General features: G+C 40.0%; 1 long non-coding RNA gene and 1 other non-coding gene across 2 annotated transcripts in view; both read left to right on the top strand.

The window, feature by feature from the left end:
• Positions 1 to 3696, top strand: part of LOC133101277 (uncharacterized) — a 78472-nt gene extending 74776 nt beyond the window's left edge. Inside the window, exon 5 of the long non-coding RNA XR_009702610.1 lies at positions 3594 to 3696. This is a non-coding gene — a long non-coding RNA (uncharacterized LOC133101277). The remainder of the gene's footprint in view (positions 1 to 3593) is intronic.
• An 11826-nt stretch (positions 3697 to 15522) lies between these two features.
• LOC133101855 (U6 spliceosomal RNA) lies at positions 15523 to 15629 on the top strand. Its single transcript, XR_009702742.1, has one exon. It is a non-coding gene; the product is annotated as a U6 spliceosomal RNA (small nuclear RNA).
• The last annotated feature ends 3322 nt before the right edge of the window (positions 15630 to 18951 follow it).

The following is an 18951-nucleotide window of genomic DNA, read 5'->3' as shown; positions in this document are numbered from 1 at the left end:
TGATGTGAGAATATTTATTTCTTAATTTATTACTATGTGCCAAATATGCACATTTTACAGATGACAAAATTGAGGCACAAAATGTTTATAAGTAAGTTGCTGAAAGACACCAAGTATATATTAGAGCCAGAGTTCAAACCCAAGAAATCTGAGTTCTAATCCTTTATAGGCCTTCTGGTATATATATATATATTTTAAAATATTTATTTATTTATTTATGGCTGTGTTGGGTCTTCGTTTCCGTGCGAGGGCTTTCTCTAGTTGCGGCAAGTGGGGGCCACTCTTCATCGCGGTGTGCGGGCCTCTCATTATCGCGGCCTCTCTTGTTGCGGAGCACAGGCTCCAGACGCGCAGGCTCAGTAATTGTGGCTCACGGGCCTAGATGCTCCGCGGCATGTGGGATCCTCCCAGACCAGGGCTCGAACCCGTGTCCCCTTCATTGGCAGGCAGATTCTCAACCACTGCGCCACCAGGGAAGCCCTCTGGTATATTTTTTTATGTTAAATGTAGATCAAGATTAACATTTAGGTTTAACATAATATATAGAATACCACTAGTTCAGTGTTTTCAACCTTTGACCATCGACCCATTGTAAAAAATACATTTTGCATTCATATTATATATCCGAAACAGAATAATACTCTTACTATGCATAATATCATCTGGTATTTTCTACCTAAAATTCTATTCTATTTCACCTTTTAAATGCTGGCCACAATTCACTAAATTGATTTCTTGACCTACTAATGAGTAGTAAACCTACTGTTTGAAATTCACTGTACCAGATTTTTGTATATGTGGCTCCATGCCATGGCTCAGTTTACTACTGGTATCTTATTTTAAAACAGAATTTAGGGCTTCCCTGGTGGCGCAGTGGTTGAGAATCTGCCTGCCAATGCAGGGGACACGGGTTCGAGCCCTGGTCTGGGAGGATCCCACATGCCGCGGAGCAACTGGGCCCATGAGCCACAACTACTGAGCCTGCGCATCTGGAGCCTGTGCTCCGCAACAAGAGAGGCCGCGACAGTGAGAGCCCCGCGCGCCGTGATGAAGAGTGGCCCCCACTCGCCGCAACTAGAGAAAGCCCTCGCACGGAAACGAAGACCCAACACAGCCATAAATAAATAAATAAATTAATTAATTAATTAAAACAAAAAACAAAAAAACACCCAGGATATAAAATCAATATCTGATAATTGAATGAATAAATAAATGGAGGAGAATAGACAAAGTTCCTATGCAGAAGAATTCCAAAGAATTTATGTCGATACTTCCCCCTTAAGGAGATGGAACATACCTTACCACTCCTTAAGTGTGGGTTGTGCATAATAACTTCCTTCCAAAGAGTACAGTATGAAGAGGGAGGAGAGGAGTACCTTTACAGTGGAAAAACCTGACAAACATTACCTCAGCCTAGTGATCAACGTTAACATCATCGGTGATAAGTCATGTTGACAGCATGAACCTCTGTTACGATGTGATGAGAACTGCATTTTACCGCTGTGGTCTTCCTCCTCAAGCCCCACAGTCCCAGGGTAATCATGAGAAAAACATCAGACAAATCCCAATTGTTGGACAGTCTATAAATATCTGACCATAACTCCTCAAAACTGTCAAGATCATCACAAAGAAAGTCTGAGAAACTGTCATAGCCAAGAAAAGTCTGAGGAGACATGTTGACTAAATGTAATGTGGTATCATGGATGGGATCCTGGAACAGAAAAAGACATTACATAAAAGCTAAGGAAATCTGAGTAAAGTATGGACTTCAGTTAATAATAATGCAGCAATATTGGTTCATTAATTGTAACAAATATACCATACTAATGTAAGATGCTAATAATAGGGGAAACTGTATGGTGTATATGAGATTTTTCTCTGTACTATCTCTACAATTTTTTCTGTAATCTAAAACTATTCCATAACAAAAAGTTTATTTAAAAAAAAACAATTTCCTACTAAAAGGAAGCAGAGCTTTTTGGAGAAATGGCTAATTCCTTGTCTGGGGAATAAAATGTACAGTATGAGCCTGAGATATCTTGTTATTCCAGAAAGCAAGTAAGTTCTCAAAAAATTAGTTGGATTGTGTCAAAAGGACACAGGAGCTAACACGAAGAGACTCTTCTTGGTAAAAAATGGGACACCATAGTATTCAAAAGAACAATTACTGCAATTGATGGAAACACACTGATCATATTTTTAAAATCATGATTTCATGAAGAGATTTTACAGAGAGAAAGTGAAAAACATTCATCGCTATATTCTGAAAGTTGGCAATATAAAGGGAAAGAATTAAGCTTTATCCTATCTTTTCCATATAAACTATGTTTCAGGCAACCAAATAGCACTTCTTTACAGAATAATTTTAGCTGATAAATGTAGGGGAAAGTCCAGGATTAGAAAATCACTCTTGCAACTCAATGTCAAATCATTGATTCAGGCAAAGATCACCAAAGGATGATGCAATTACAAGAAAGATTGATGGAGAATTTTACAATGGAGGGCTCAGATAGTCACAACCTGAACCTGCTGATGAGTCTTAGTATCACTAACAGTTGAATAACCAGAAATTGTGTGCTTTCTGATGTGGTGCGGTATGAAGCACACAGCACTACCTGTGATCTTTGAACCTGGATCTAAGCAAGCATTAGCGCTAGCTTATGATTTACAGGAAACATGGAGGATAGAGGGACAAGTTAAAAGAACCATTAAGAAGCAAATAAACAAGACTGGCCCACATTCTTTTAATTATTCAACAAGAAAATGGCATGGAGATAAAGGGGGAAAGGAATGGCTTTAGATGAAAAGAAATGAGACATAACCAAAATAATGTGTTCCCCTTATTTAGATTCTAGTTGAAACATGCTGATTATAAAAATGGATTTTTTTAGATAATTAGGGAAATCTAAAAATGGACCAAGGAATTGTTATTAATTTATTAGGTATGAAAATGGCATTGAGGTTATGTAAGAAAATGTTCATATTTGTTAGAGATGGATATTGAAGTATGCAGGGGTGAAATGACATGAAGTCAACTTTAAAGTAATAAATCAAAAATGAGAAAGGGATAGATGAAGCAAGTGTTGCAAAATCTTGATAATTGAAGTATCTAGATGATGGGTATATAGCAGTTAATTATACTATTCTCTCTACTTTGGAATTGTTTGAAAATAATCATTAACATTTTTGAAAAGCAAGTTGCAGAAGACCTACACCATATTCCATTTTTGTAGCCAGTGTGGTGGGCTCTGTGATACACTGCCCAGATCTCCCTTTACTGAGGGCTTGTTGCCCCAGCTGCTGGGCGTGCTGTTGGCAGATGCCCTCAGCTGTCAGCCCCTTCAGAGACTGCCTCAGCTATAGAGAACTGCCTCGCCCAAAGTCATGCCACTTCCTGAGGTGGCTAGGTCCAATGACTGACTGATGTGGCAGTATAAAGCCCTGACCATCTCAGCGCAACTTAGTACAACTCTGAAGGGCCATTCTTGCTCCAGAGAGCTCTGTGGGGTTGGCTAAGGCAGCTGTGGGACCTGCATGACAACTTGACATCCCTCTGTCTAATCCTGCCTGCTTCCTTTCCCCCACTTCCCCAGATGTTGATCCCAAGGACAAGCTTCAATAAACACTGTGCATGCACTATTTACAATAGTCAAGACATGGAAGCAACCTCAATGTCCGTCAACAGATGAATGGATAAAAAAGATGTGGTATATGTATATACAATGGAATACTACTCAGCCATAAAAAAAGAATGAAATAATGCCGTTTGCAGCAACATGGATGGACCTAGAGATTATCATACTAAGTAAGACAGAGAAAGACAAATACGATATGATATCATTTATATGTGGAATCTAAAATACGACCCAAATGAACTTATCCACGAAACAGAAACAGACTCACAGACATAGAAAACAGACTTGTGGTTGTCAAGGGGGAGGAAGAGTGGAGGAGGGATGGATTGGGAGTTTGGGATTAGCAGATGCAAACTATTATATATAGAATGGATAAACAAGGTCCTACTGTATATAGTACAGGGAACTATATTCAATATCCTGTAATAAAGCATAATGGAAAAGAATATGAAAAAGAACGTGTGTGTGTGTGTGTAAAGCTGAATCACTTTGCTGTACAGCAGAAACTAACACAACATTGTAAATCAACTATACTTCAATAAAATAAATTTAAAATTAAAAAACAGAAAAAACACTGTGCATGCTAAATTCCGTCTCAGTGTCTGCTTCCCTGGGAATCCTACTTGTGACAGTCTAATGGGTTGAACTGTATCCTCCCCTAAAATTCATATGTTGAAATTCTAACCTCCAGTACCTCAGAAGGTGATCTTATTTAGAGATAGAGTCTCTAAGGAGGTAATCGAGTTAAGGTGAGGTCATTAGGGTGGGCCCTAATCCCCTGGTATTTTTATAAAAAGTGAAACTTGGACATATCTGAATTGTGGGAACATTTGCAAAGTTCTCTTGCAGAGTTTGGCATTACAAGTGAGGGAAGTATGGAGGACTTCCCTGGCAGTCCAGTGATTAAGACTCTGTGCTTTCACTGCTGAGGGCGCAGGTTCAATCCCTGGTCCGGGAACTGGGGAACTAAAATCCCGCATGTCACACAGCGCGGGGGAAAGAAGAAGAAAAAAAAAAAAAAGGATAATAACAAGAGAAGGAAGTATGCACAAGCACAGAAATCTATGTCTCTTCATAAGGACCAAAGTACAGATAGGAGACTTTCTTTGGTAACATTCACTTCTGGTCCTTCTGGGTTTCTTTCATGGCCAGTGGAATGTGACAGAGGGGAAAAAAATCCCTGCTTCCATTTTTAATGCTTCAGGAAACATGTTGCTCATATGAACTCAATGATGAATCACCTGAAATGACTCATTTATGTAGTTTTGAGAAGAGATTCAGATTTCTTTAATTCCAATGTTGACTGCAGTAGGAAACAATGTGCTTGATCTCATTCTACATCTTGCCGGAAAATAAGATTAATGTTTACCTCAGAACAGTAATATGAGGCTTAATGTTTCAGAGGAGGTTTGTGACGAGTAGTGTTTAAGATATCCAACCTGTTTGGGCAGCAACTGAGATTGCCTGTTTTCTTGTTTAGCTAAACAGGAACCCTATTTTGTTCTTCCTTTAGTACCAGCCTGGGTGCCTGGTACTCCCCCAGAGGCCAACAGTCCTGGACCTCTCACCTTTTGAGGATGATAATTAGGGTTCCTGAAGCCGTAGCCAGGTAGGCCACTGCCTCTGCCCCTTGTGTGGTTGCGTTACCGTTACCGGAGGGTATGCCTTCCCTGCTGCTCAGGTCAAGAGCCCTTCTTCCACAACTAACACTTTCCATACCCAGGAGGGTCGCTTAAGGCTGAGCAGCTTCAAAAAGGCAATTAACATAAAGTGGGAAAGCAGTCCAGTCTCAGAAACTTGGCAACCAATGGGACTGCAACTCAAATTACACATCTAAATGTTGGGAGTAGGGAACAATGAAAAGGAACAATTGCTTAATAGACATTTAAAACCTATTTTCCTAAAGCAACAATCATGTCTCTTTTTTTTTTAACCCAAGATAAAGGACACTGTTGAAGCTCTTCTCAGAAAACAGGTGGTATTGAGGAGATTTATTTATGACTTACTGGAAGCACAAACAGAAGCTTTTATTGTTGATAGCTAGGCTGGGTGGATGCCAGGAGACACATCCCAGAGAAGCTGTGCTGCCAAGCACTGACACAGAGAGAGCTGACCTAGTCCTTTTTTATGCTGGCTGCCTACCCAGAAATTATATTAGAGAACGGTATTGAAAGACCCAGTCATTTAAAACAATTATGGAGACTTTAGAGCAATCCTAATTCTAAGGAACCATTTGAAGGGAAATAGAGAAGCAATATAATCATTTGCTTTATGTGGAACTACTGTTCAGCTTGTGTAGCGAAACTGCCTTGAGACAGCTCTACATGGCCAGGCATTCAGTATCATCATCCTTCCTGCTCCTTTGAAACTACAAATTTAAATTCAAGCTTTCAGCAAATGCCTCCTAGACACATCCAGGGGAAAACATTGTTGTAACCAATAGTTTTAGGTTTGGGAATATTTTTCGGATTCTGAAGTGAAAGTCAGAGGGAGAAAGGGACAGTGTGTGCATGCTGGGAGGTTTTGGGGAGAAGGAAGAGGGAGGAGGAGGGGAGAGAGAAAGATCAACTTTTTAGGTAAATAGTAACCTACATTGCAGGATAATGCATAGATTTTCTCAGACTCAGCAGAATCATAAAATGTCAGGGCTGGAAAGAGTTTTAGCGATGATTTTCCTGTCCCTCACTGGTCATCTTACTGATGAGGAAAAGTGGAGTGACCTGTCCAAAGAGGCAGAGCCAAGTGGTGGCAGAACTGGGCTGGAAGCCAGGTGTGCTCGCTCTTCTCATGGCATCCTGACCTCCCATCACATCTGCATTTGATTCCCACCTTGCCTGACAGCTCTGGCCCCTCATCCGTCAGAGGGTTTGGACAAAGGGAACAGTCAGCAGATGGGATTGTGATTCAGTGCAATTGCCTTCTAGCCTTGTCTTGTATCATCACATCCTAAAATAAATAAATCAATTCTGATTTTCAATCAGCTCTTATTTTTTTAATCTTTCATTTGGAAAATATGACACTTAAGTGTAAAAGAAGAGGAATAGCCCCAAAGAATTTTTTTACAAAGCAATTCACATTCTATGATCTTTTTTTAATGGTATGGATCACACACACATCCCACAACTGTCTAGGTAGTATCATCTGCTGCAGTCTCATATCCCCTCCCCCTCCAACAATAATTTTTTTCTCTGTAGCAACCTGAGTCCCAAGGATTTTACCAGGATGCAGTCCAGGGACCACATGGGACTTAAGGTGTTGGCTCTTCCAGATAAGCTGATTGAAGCCATTTAGCTTGTAGAGTATTGGGGGGAGGGGCCTGCATGGTAATTGGTATAATATAAAATATAATAGTAGTGTGTGTCTAGAGCTCAGCCTTGGGTCTTTAATTACCTTCTTCTCACCTTTATTATTGTCTTGTACTCTACTAGACATACTGTCCCCTCAACTACCAACAGGCCAATACAGTAATTTATGTTTATTTCTTTGAGGTACACACAATCAAAAACAAAAAAACTATGCAAATATGGACTCTTTAGTATGAATTCTTAGCAGATGGCTGGTACTTGGCACCCAGAATACTCCAAGCATCTGAGTTTTATCTTATCATCTAATGCTCATTCCCTATTTCCTTATGAAGTGAGGGAGATAATCCTCTTGCTTTCCTCACCTGGTCTCCAAGACCAGGTGAGAGCATATATGGGGGCAATGGTGAGATGCTCCTCAAAAATGGGGAAGTAAAATTGTCCAGATAAATGTTTAAAAATAATTAGTGTCTGTACAAATACACCCTTTTTGTCTTAATACAAGAGTTTCTGATTCTTTTAGGCATCTAAAAGAAATTTATATGTAACCTAATAAATCAGCAACAATTAATTTTTAGGTATCTACTCAGTGTTCAGTGATATGCTGAGCAATGTGGAGGGTAATAGTAATAGCTAATGTTTATTGAGTTCTTACAACGTGCCAGGTATCTGCTGAGCACTGTACATGAGCTGCCTCATTTAGCCTTATAGCCACTCCTATGAGATAGGCACTTTTACTATGTCCGTCTTAAATATTAGGAACTAAGGCACAGAGGAGTTAGCCATTTGCCCAATGTCATACAGCTGGCAAGTAGGAGAGCCAGGATTTGAGCATATTTTGATTCCAGAATGTATGATCTTAAGGAACTATAAATCATGGTTCCTACCCTAAGTAAATTTATAGTCTAGTTGGGAGAAACATGACTAATACACCAAAAATGTATACCACATGTGTATTGTGCATTTGCCAAGACTGTTCCCTCCACTGAGGAGGCCAAATTGTGTGTTCAAGGCCTGGCTCATATGTCATCTAAGGGCCTTTTGTCTCCACCACGCTGGAGGTGGTCTGCCTTCCAGGGTATAAGAGGTGACTTTTTTTTTTAGAAACAGACTTTTTTTTTCTTTTCTTTTAATAGATTTATTTATTTTTTGTTTATTTTTGATGTATTAGTCAAAAATAAATACATTAAAAACAGAAACTTTCCTGGTGGTGCAGTGGTTAGGAATCCGCCTGCCAATGCAGGGGACACAGGTTCAAGCCCTGGTCTGGGAAGATCCCACATGCCGTGGAGCAACTAAGCCCGTGCACCACAACTACTGAGTCCGTGCTCTAGAGCCCACGAGCCGCAACTACTGAGCCCGTGTGCTGCAACTGCTGAAGCCTGCGTGCCTAGAGCATGTGCTCCGCAACAAGAGAAGCCACCACAATGAGAAGCCCGTGCACTGCAACAAAGAGTAGCCCCCACTTGCCACAACTAGAGAAAGCCCGCGCGCAGCAACGAAGACCCAACACAGCCAAAAATAAATTAATTAATTAATTAATTAAAAATTTTAATACAGTCTGTTTCTAAAAAAAAAAAAAGTCACCTCTTATACCCTGGAAGGCAGACCACCTCCAGTGTGGTGGAGACAAAAGGCCCTTGAAGAGATGACATATGAGCCAGGCCTTGAACACACAATTTGGCCTCCTCAGTGGAGGGAACAGTCTTGGCAAAGGCACAAAGTCTGGTGGCATGAAGGACAAAAATCCTAAATGCCAGACTAAGCTCTGGGAAGATTAATCTGTTTTGGGGGGTATAGGGCACTGGGAAATGCGCCTAAGTAGGGATAAACTACATTTAAGGATAAGACCCATTTGGAAACTATTATTTTAGAGATATGTTGAAGAATGAAGTAAGTAAAACTTTTAAATTATCTTTCAGAGTCCAGTGAGAAGTTAGTCCTAGACTTTTTTAAACAATCTTATTGGGATATAATTCATATACCGTACAATTCATCTTTTGAAAGTGTACAGTTCAATGGTTTTTATTTTTATTTTTATATATTTTTATTTTTTATAAATTTATTTATTTATTTTGGCTGCGTTGGGTCCTCATTGGTGTGCACGGGCTTTCTTTAGTTGCAGCGAGCGGGGGCTACTCTTCGTTGTGGTGCGCGGTCTTCTCATTGCAGCAGCTTTTCTAGTTGCAGAGCACCAGCTCTACGCATGCGGGCTCAGTAGTTGTGGCGCATGGGCTTAGCTGCTCCTCGGAATGTGGGATCTTCCCAGACCAGGGCTCGAACCCATGTCCCCTGCATTGGCAGGTGGATTTTTAACCACTGCACCACCAGGGAAGTCCCCTCAGTGGTTTTTAAATATTCACAGAGTTGTGCAACCATTACCACAATTAATTTTAGAACATTTCATCACCCCCCAAAAGAAACCCGTACCCATTTCCACCCTTTGCCCCAGCTCCTGGTAATTTACTAATCTACTTCTATCACTATGGAGTTGCCTATTCTGGACATTTCATATAAATGGAATCATATGATATGTGGTCTTTTGTGACTGGCTCCTTTCATAAATGCTAGATTTTGCAACTCTATGATTTGTCATTAAATAACCAATGGTTATATATTTTCAATTGTATTAGGAAGGAATAATAGTAAATATTTGGAAAACAGTCAGTGGGGCAGGATGGTAGTGTAAGAATTAAGACCCTGGGCCAGGAATCAGGAGGTTTGAGTTCTAGACTTGTTTCTGCTTTTAACCAGGTGTGTGATCTTGGGCAAGGCAGCACCTGTCTGGGCCCCAGGTCACCATCTGTAAAATAAGAAGAGTGGGATTAGAACAGTGATTCTTAGCCTTTAATGTACAGCAGAATTGCATGTGAAGCTTTCTGAAAAATATACAACCCTGGGACCTCATCCCAAGATGTTTCAAGAGTCCTGAGGTAAGTTTGTTGCTTGACAAAAGTTAAGAATTTCAGGGCTTACATGTTCTTTAGGTTTCCTTCTAGAACTGAAAATTTGTTTACCTATGAGGTTAAATTTATTTACCAATGCATTTTGCCTAGACCCATATCTGTGGCTTTTGGTCAAGTCCCTCTGTCTGTGGTCAGTAATTACATCAAATGGAAGGTCCTTATGATGATGCTCTGGATGCAACAGTTGCTGGTGGCAGTGGTCCTGGGCGCCTGACTTGAGCTCATTGTGAGTCATAGTAAAACTAAGAGCAATTTGCCTTCCCGAATGCTTCCCACTTTACCAAGGACAGAAATAACTGAAAATAAGGAACAAGCTACGTGAGTAAATAGCATACGTATAGTGTATTGCTAAGCACTGAAATCTGTGAATGTGAATGTGCGTGTGCGTGCGCGCGTGTGTGTGTGTGTGTGTGTGTGAGAGAGAGAGAGAGAGAGAGAAGAGAGAGGCGGGGGGGGGGGGGGGGGGGAGGGGAAAGAGAGAGAGAGAGAGAATGCTTGACATTTTAAAAGCCCATTTCCCGATAGACAGCTGGTCAAATTCCTAACCTGTGAGGCTACTTTAAAAAAGATGGGAAGAGATACTGAACACTCTTAAGGGGAAGTCTTGAGTTCCCTATATTCTGTTTACATGAAAAATGTAGACATTTGACCTTCTCCTTGAGTATTAGCAATTTGTTGTTCCCATTCTTTTTTATCTCTCTTCAGCTGCCAAACCCCTTCTTAAAGCAGGAGAAGGGGAAGCTAAAATTACAAGCCTGGCCTCCACTTAAGAAAAAATAGAGAAAGAAACCTCACAAATGTAAATGAATTAACACTCACTATTACCTAATATGAAGTGTTCAAATTATCAGGGAGAGTTACTTGCTTCCGAATTTAGATTAGTTACAAAATCAACCTTCAGTGCATGTTTTTGTGGCCATCTTACATCCCTCCTCAAAGCTTCCTTTCACTAGGTATAAAATAATTTTATTCTATAAACCTTATAACACTTTTCCTTTTGAGTTTACTGTGTCTGATGATTTTCATGTCCTATTTCCCTTCATCCCATTTATCTCTATGCATAATTTTCTGCTGTATAGTTTTTCACATTTTGATATCTCTGAAATCAGGAAGCATCTCACAACCAATGGTATCTGAAATTCAGTGAAATATCGTAAGTTCTTTCTGATGAGCTTTTTTACCTCCTACCAGCCACTGAATGATGTTCTTCCTTCCAATCATTTCGTTCTAATTCATAAATCTCATAAAAGTCTTGCCTGATTTTTCTGAAATGATTTGATATTAATATAATTCCAATAGCACTCTGATGTATATATTCATAAGAAGTGGCACATAAATCTACCTTATTTTAATGACTATATGATATTCCATTATTTGAATATATCATAATTTTATTAGCCAATCCCTACTGATATTATAAATAATGTTCAGATAAACATACTTTGTATACTTACCTAATTATTTCCCTAAGATACATTTCTAAAAGTAGAGAATGATTACTAGTATTAATAGTAATACGAGTGCAGCAAGTTTTCCTGACACTATGTTTTCATGTGTTAACTGGGCTATAAACCTTTATTTCTGGTCTAATGATGATCATTTCCTTTCTCTTATTCATTTTTTTAGTGTAGTAAAAGATATAACAAAGTTTACCATTTTAACTATCTTTAAGTGTACAGTTCAGTGGCATTAATTATATTCACATTGTTGTACAAACATCACCATCATCCACCTCCAGAAGGATGATCTTTTTTAAGGCTATATATTGCCAAATTGCCCTGTAGAAGTAAATAATTGCTGTTCCTCACAACAACTTATTTATCTATTAAATACATTTGTTGAATAGTCTCATGTGTCGAGCAATGTACTAGATACCCATATATATTATATTAGTTAAGATGGTTTTGTTGCAAATGACAGAAAATCCAACACAAACTGACAAGCAATAGTTTTCTTTCCAAGTATGGCTGAATTCAGTTCTTTTTCCATCACCAGGACTCTGTTTCTCTCTCTCTCTCTCTCTCTCCTGGTTGTGTTCTCTCCAACTATTGCCTTCATTTTCAAACATATTTGTCTCTTGTGGTATGAAAATAGCCCTGTGCCTAATGACCATGTGCGGAAGAAAGAGAGAGAGAGAGAGAGAAGAATCCCTCTTCCAGTAACTGAAGACAGTCCTGAGATTTACTATGATTGGAAAGGCTTAGAGCACGTGGCTCACCTAAACCAGTGAGGCCACAGGAAATGGAACAATAACTGGCTGATTTAGGCCTGTGTCTTGTCCTCCACCCTGGGCAAGGTGTTGGGGGAAGCCCCATCCAGATCACAAAGACCAACAGCAGAGAATTCACAGAGAAAATCAGGCCTGTTGCCAGAAGAACAGGAAGGGACACTGTGGTGACAAAAACAATGTCCACATCCATTCAGGAGTAGAGTGAGGGTATCATATAAGAAACCATATCACACATCTATAAAAATGCAGTTAAAGAAGAGAGGAAGTGAAGTTTTGTTCAGTATATCTTTTTTTTTTTAAGCATATATAGTGCCATGTACTGTACTAGGTACTGATGCTATAAATATGTTAAAAAAAAAATTCAGCCATGGCCTTCAGGAAATTTATACTCTAATGAGGAAACAGACATATAAACAGATCTAATAGGCTGAGTGTCAGGAGAGATGGGGGTGCTGCAGAAGCCCAGACAAGGGCACCCACAGTCCAGCCTGAGAACCCAGGAAAGGCTTCCTGGAACAGATGACACCTGAGCTGAATCTTGCCGTATGACATGAAGAAAGGTAGAAAGAGACTTCAGGGTAAAGAGAACTTCATGAAATGGTTGGAGGGGAATTATAAATAGTTCAGTATCCAAAAACTAACATCTGTTGAATGCTACTTTATGCTAGACACTACTATATGCCCTTTTTCCTATAATACTGATGTTTCATATAATAAATATGTTCAGAGAAGAGCGAATACCTGGCATCCTGAAAGGAAGGTTCATGAAAAGGAAAACAAAATAAAACAAAACATAACAAAAACAAACAAATAAACCCAGAAAGATCAGGCTGATAAAAGCAGGTTGGAATCAGATTATGGAAGGGCTTTCAATATCTGTATTATACCTAACTCAGTAGGTATTAGGAGCTAATGAAAATTTTAGGGCAAGGGTTTGACATGATCAAGGCCATACTTTATAAACATTTTCCAGATTTGATACCTGCAAGATGGCAGAGAATGGAGAAAATTGTATTTGGAAGACTATTAAAGAGGTTGCTAAAATATTCCAGCCAGGGGCTTCCCTGGTGGCCCAGGGGTTAAGAACCCGCCTGCCAATGCAGGGGACACGGGTTCGAGCCTTGGTCTGGGAAGATCCCACATGCCACGGAGCAACTACGCCCGTGCAGCACAACTACTGAGCCTGTGCTCTAGAGCCCACGTGCCACAACTACTGACCCCGCGAGCCACAACTGCTAAAGCCCGCGTGCCTAGAGCCCATGCTCCGCAACAAGAGAAGCCACCGCAATGAGAAACCCACACAACGAAGGGTAGCCCCCGCTCGCCGCAACTAGAGAAAGCCCGCACACAGCAATGAAGACCCAACTCAGCCAAAAATAAATAAATAAATAAATATTAAAAAATAAAAATAAAAAATATTCCAGCCAGAGGACAGGAGTCCCCTTCTACCCTCCTGGCTCTCAGACACTGCTGACCTTCTTGTAAACTCTCTCCACAATGCCCTCTGGAATCTTTGCTTCATTGGACCAACCTTATATTCTTTATCTCTACAGAGTATACCCTTCTCCTCCTTGCCCTAACTGAAACTTTTTTTTTTTCTCTCAGGAATTCACTTCTACTGAGCCCCCTTGAGCAGAGGTAATTGATCATCCCATTGGACCAGAGCTTGCCCATTTGCAAACCATTTCTAGCCACCTCGCTCCTCCTGTGAGGACCATCCAGCCCTCCCTCATCTTCCAGGCTTCACTTACTCTCCGCTCTTACGTTATACTCTACTGAAAGTTCTTTGGCAATTGTCATTTAGACGCTAAATCCAATGGGTTTCATATTTTAACTTGGGGCATTTGATTCTATTGACTACTGTTTCTTGACAGATTCTCTAGAAATTATTTTTTCCTGTTTCTACTCATACCCCACTGGCCATTCTTCTTAATCTCTTTTGCAAGTTCTTCCTATCCCCACTTCTTAAATGTAAGTGTGCCTTGGGCTTCTTCCTCAGCCATCTTCCCTTCTCACCTGCCATGCTCCTCTAATGATTTGAATCACCACCCAAGTGTTGGTGAGCTGACAGCTCACAAATCCACACCACCAGCCCCAGGCTCTCTCCTGAGCTTTAAAAATTTACGTGTCCAACTGCCTACTAAGCAGCACTAAGTCAATGTTTCACTGAAAGTCCAATTCCACATGCCTGAAAGAGTAAACTCTTTCCCGTCTCCCCAGGCACCCAAGCAAAAGCCTAGAAGTCACTTCAACTCTTCAATTTCACTAACCACTTATAATCAGTCACTGAGTACTGTTAATTCTGCCTTTTTACTGTCTCTCATAGCTCTCTTCTCCTCTCCATTTTCAGTATAACTTCTTATTTATTTATTTATTTATTTATTGGCTGCATCAGGTCTTAGTTGCAGCATGCAGGATCTTCGTTGAGGCATGCGGGTTCTTCATTGTGGCATACGGGCTTCTCTAGTTGAGGCGTGCAAGCTCAGCAGTCGCATTCCACGGGCATAGTTGCCCCACCTGCATGTGGGATCTTAGTTCCCTAAACAGGGATTGACCCCAAGTCCCCTGCATTGGAAGGAGGATTCTCTACTACTGGACCACCAGGAAGTCCCCATTTTCAGTATAACTTCTTTAATTTAGGATCTCATTATCCTTTGCCTAAAATGTTAGCTTTTTATTTTGAAGATTTTCAAATATACATAGAATATAACAAACTCCTACATATCCATCATCTGGATTGAATAACTATTAACTTTTTGCCATAGCTACTTCATCTATTATTTCTACAATGTTTTAGAGCAAATCCAGACATCATGACAACTCACCCATAAACACTTCAGTATGCTGTTTTATTATGTTACCACAGTAGCATTTTCACACCTAACAATATTAGCAAGAATGCCTTAATATTATCTAATACTCTGTTTTTCTTCCAAATTTTCTCTTTACAGCTGGCCTGTTTGAATCAGGATGCAAACAAGGTCCACACATTTCATGTAGTTGAATCCTCTTGGAAAGTAAAACAGTTCCCTCTATTTGATCCTTCCCATTGAAAGTTTAAAAATTTAATTAATTAATTAATTTTTTGGCCACACTGTGCAGCTTGCAGGATCTTAGTTCCTCGACCAGGGATTGAACCCAGACCCCCTGTAGTGGAAGTGCAGTCTTAACCACTGGACCACCAGGGAATTCCCTCCACTGACTTTTTGAAGAGACTGAGTCAGCTGTCTTGTCTCACCTAAATTTTTGTATTGTCTATTTGCCTTGGGTCTTGCTTCTTCCTACCTCTTCCCCATTCTATCTTCTACACTGCCATTGGAGCCATCTTTCAAAAATGCAGTTTGGATCACTTTACTTCCCTGCTTGAAACTCTTCAAAGGTTCCCACGAGTGCTCGCTTCGGCAGCACATATACTAAAATTGGAACGATACAGAGAAGATTAGCATGGCCCCTGCGCAAGGATGACACGCAAATTCGTGAAGCGTTCCATATTTTTTTGTGACCACCTGGAGGGGTGGGATAGGGAGGGTGGGAGGGAGGGAGATGCAAGAGGGAGGAGATATGGGAACATATGTATGTGTATGGCTGATTCACTTTGTTATAAAGCAGAAAGTAACACACCATTGTAAAGCAATTATGCTTCAATAAAGATGTTTAAAAAAAAAAAAAAGGTTCCCGTGAGCTGCCACAATAAAATCTAAACTTCTTCCTTTGTCATATAATGTTTCACATCATACTAAATTTCCAATTTAGTATGATGCTTCCTCATACGATGCAGACCAAAATTTTCTTTTTTTTCCCCCCAGACGCCAGGCTCTCTATCTGAATGCCGTGTACTTGCCTCACTTCCACCTGGAAAATAACCTTCATTTCCCAAAGCTCAGCTCAAGTATCACCTCCTCTATGACTTTTTCCTGATTCCTTAAACCCCAACCAAGGCAAATTGACCATCTCCTCCTTCCATCCTAGTGCCCACAGTGCTCTACTACACATAAGTGTTTACACTGCTGGTTCCTTCTGAGGCTCCTTGAGGCTACTCATTGTAGGAGTCTTATCAGCTCTCAGAGGCTTAGCAAAAAATGGGCTTTTATTAAGTGCTTGTGAGTAAGTGAATGAATGACAAATGAATGGGTTTACATTCCAACCTGGGAAACACTAGATTTGTTCAAAGAAGAAATTCCTAACAATCTCTACTGCTCATGGCTCTTGAGGCTGTGCTCACAGTCAGGCTTAGGTCAAAGACAGGCCCACTCATATTTGAGAGCAGGGCCCCAGACCTTCAGCCTGTTGAATTTCATCCTGTGCCCCTACAAGAGGCATGTGGCATTGGGTGACTCAGGTTCTATTACAAGACCATTGGATTCTTAGTAAAGGGAAGCATTTCTGAAAACATAGTCCTTGGGTGAGGGGAATTCCTTCCTTGGAGAAAGAAAGTTGCTTTCCTGGCCAATAAGGCTTATTATCAGGCATAGGATAAACTAGGAAAAGGCATGTTAGTGGCAAAGCTGATTAGCAAGCTGTTGTTCAGCACCATGTGTTTAAAGTCTATGAACTAATTTCATAACACTGCATGTCACTTCCTTCTTTTGGCCTGTGTTTTTCAGTCTTCCAAACAAAGATACTGGACTAGATCATCTCTAAGATTGTTTCCAGCTCTGTAATTTTATTCTCTAATTCTTATATAATACCAGTATAACATGTTTTTGATATGATAAAGGTTCAAGAATTATTGATGGAATTTCACAGACATGGAAACTGAGGGCAGCGGGGTGAGGGATCTGCTTCAGAAACGTGCAGGCAGTGCCAGGGCCTGAATCCTTCCTGCGCTCTGTTTTATGAAGCAATTGATATTTCCTGCTCCTGGGTGGAACTGCAGTATCTTTCCCTTTAGAAAAGGTGGTCTGTTTTTCCCCCCAGGCCTGCAGAAAAAAAAAAAACAAAGGTCAGAATATTAGTATGAAAAATTTTACCGTACGCTTATTCCACTCCCACAGCCTACTAGGGTTTGAATCTCACGGTATTGAAAGTAAGAAAAGTCAGTGGTGCTGAGACTGCCAGGGGTTAAGTACGAAAGAGGCTGGAGGAGAAGGGGAACAGATTTGAGCTGCTGGGGATACCTTTCTGTGTTTGTGGACTAGGATGGGGGGTGGGGCACTAATCCCAAGGGCATAAAGACAAGGTCAGCCTCATCTCTTCTCTCTGTTCTTGGCAAGGGCCAGTCTAGCTAGAAAGAGCAATCTGTCAAGTCTAATTAGTGTAGAAGAAAGTGAACAATGGGCACCCAGCTCTAAAATGACAGCCCAGTTCAATGGTGTGGAGGAGCCTGGGAGGGATGTGTGCTTTGTGTGCTTGGAATAGGTTCCTTCAAATGAATCCTTTCTGAACTCAAACTGCAAAACAGCTTAAACTGGATTCTTATTTAGTTCACCAGAAATCTTTATGTCCCTGCGCCTTTTAACACAGGCACATCCAGCAAAAGCAGATGAGAACCCGGCTCTGTTTCAAAGATGAGGCTGTAATTGAAAATAGTTACATCATGCAGTGTGGACATGGTGCTGTGTGTAGGCAACTGATATTTTTTTAATTTGTTCATATTTCTCTTTTGTGTTTAATTATATTGGTGATAGTATTTCTCTTATTATTTTGGCAACCCTTTTTATCGTAAAGTTTATAATTAGATTCTCAAATTTCAGAACAGCCTGAAATTTTAGTAGAACCACAAATAAACACATTTTAAGATGCAAAAATATTTATTGCATTTTTGGCTTATACTTTAAATGGCCCCTCTGATTTGTATATTTTAGTTCTTGCATCAAAAGTAAGTTTTACAAGAAAAGAGTATATTTTATAAATAGAATCAAATAGATATGTTCCTTAAAATAAATACATGAATACAGGTTATTGAAGCCTAAAAACTACGCATGTGCATAATCTAAAGCTTCAAATAATGGAGGCCCATCTATTATCAGCAAATATTATACTGAAGACTAATGGCTTGTTAATTTAACTCTGCCTCATTGTGGGACATTCAGACATCTTAAAGGTGTGTAAATAAATAATTCTCTGAAGTGGAGGAGAGAGAATGGGAAGAGAGGAAACACAAACACAATTTATAAATCTCAGTCTGCATGATTTTGCTGTTCTTTCCTGAGCATTATTTCGTTTAATGCTCAAAGCACCCTCTGAAGTATGTTACTATTATCTTGATAGTTAAGGAACCCTGAGAGATTAGCCCAAGGTTACAGAGAAATGCAGAGTCATGCCTTGAACCCAGGTCGTCTGGCTCGAAGCCTAATGTACTTCACAGCTCTGTATTTCTGGTAGAGTCAGACATTACATGTTAAAAATCGTCCAATTGATAATAATAATGCCAACATGAGGACTCTCTTCTAATCTATCGGTCTTTTATGGACATGAATGTGGCAGTGGATTTTAGTTTGTGTATTTGTACCACTTATTTTACTGCATATTGCTAACCTTTTATGTTCTAAAACACCATCACTTGTTTCTTTCCTGTCCTTTCTTTTTTTTTTCTTACATACACGTTATTTGAATAAATTATCTCATAGAAAGATAAAGTCTACCAATGCTATGTACCTCACCCTGGACCCAATCCTCTCACCAGAGAAATCAGTTATCAATTTGGGGTGTAACCAACTGTTTATATGTGTGTTTGCATAGGTGTGTGTGTTTGTATTATACTGTTTTGTATCTTTCCAAAACATAAATGGTACCATTGTTGTACTTTTTACTCTGCAACTTGCTTTTCTTTCTTTCTTTTTTTTTTTAACTTACTATGCCTTGTGGAGATCTTTTCA

This window comes from Eubalaena glacialis, chromosome 11, assembly GCF_028564815.1.
Source record: "Eubalaena glacialis isolate mEubGla1 chromosome 11, mEubGla1.1.hap2.+ XY, whole genome shotgun sequence".
NCBI classification, from domain to species: domain Eukaryota; kingdom Metazoa; phylum Chordata; class Mammalia; order Artiodactyla; family Balaenidae; genus Eubalaena; species Eubalaena glacialis.
The sequence above is the reverse complement of the archived record's forward strand: the minus strand, read 5'-3'. Positions and strand labels throughout refer to the sequence as shown.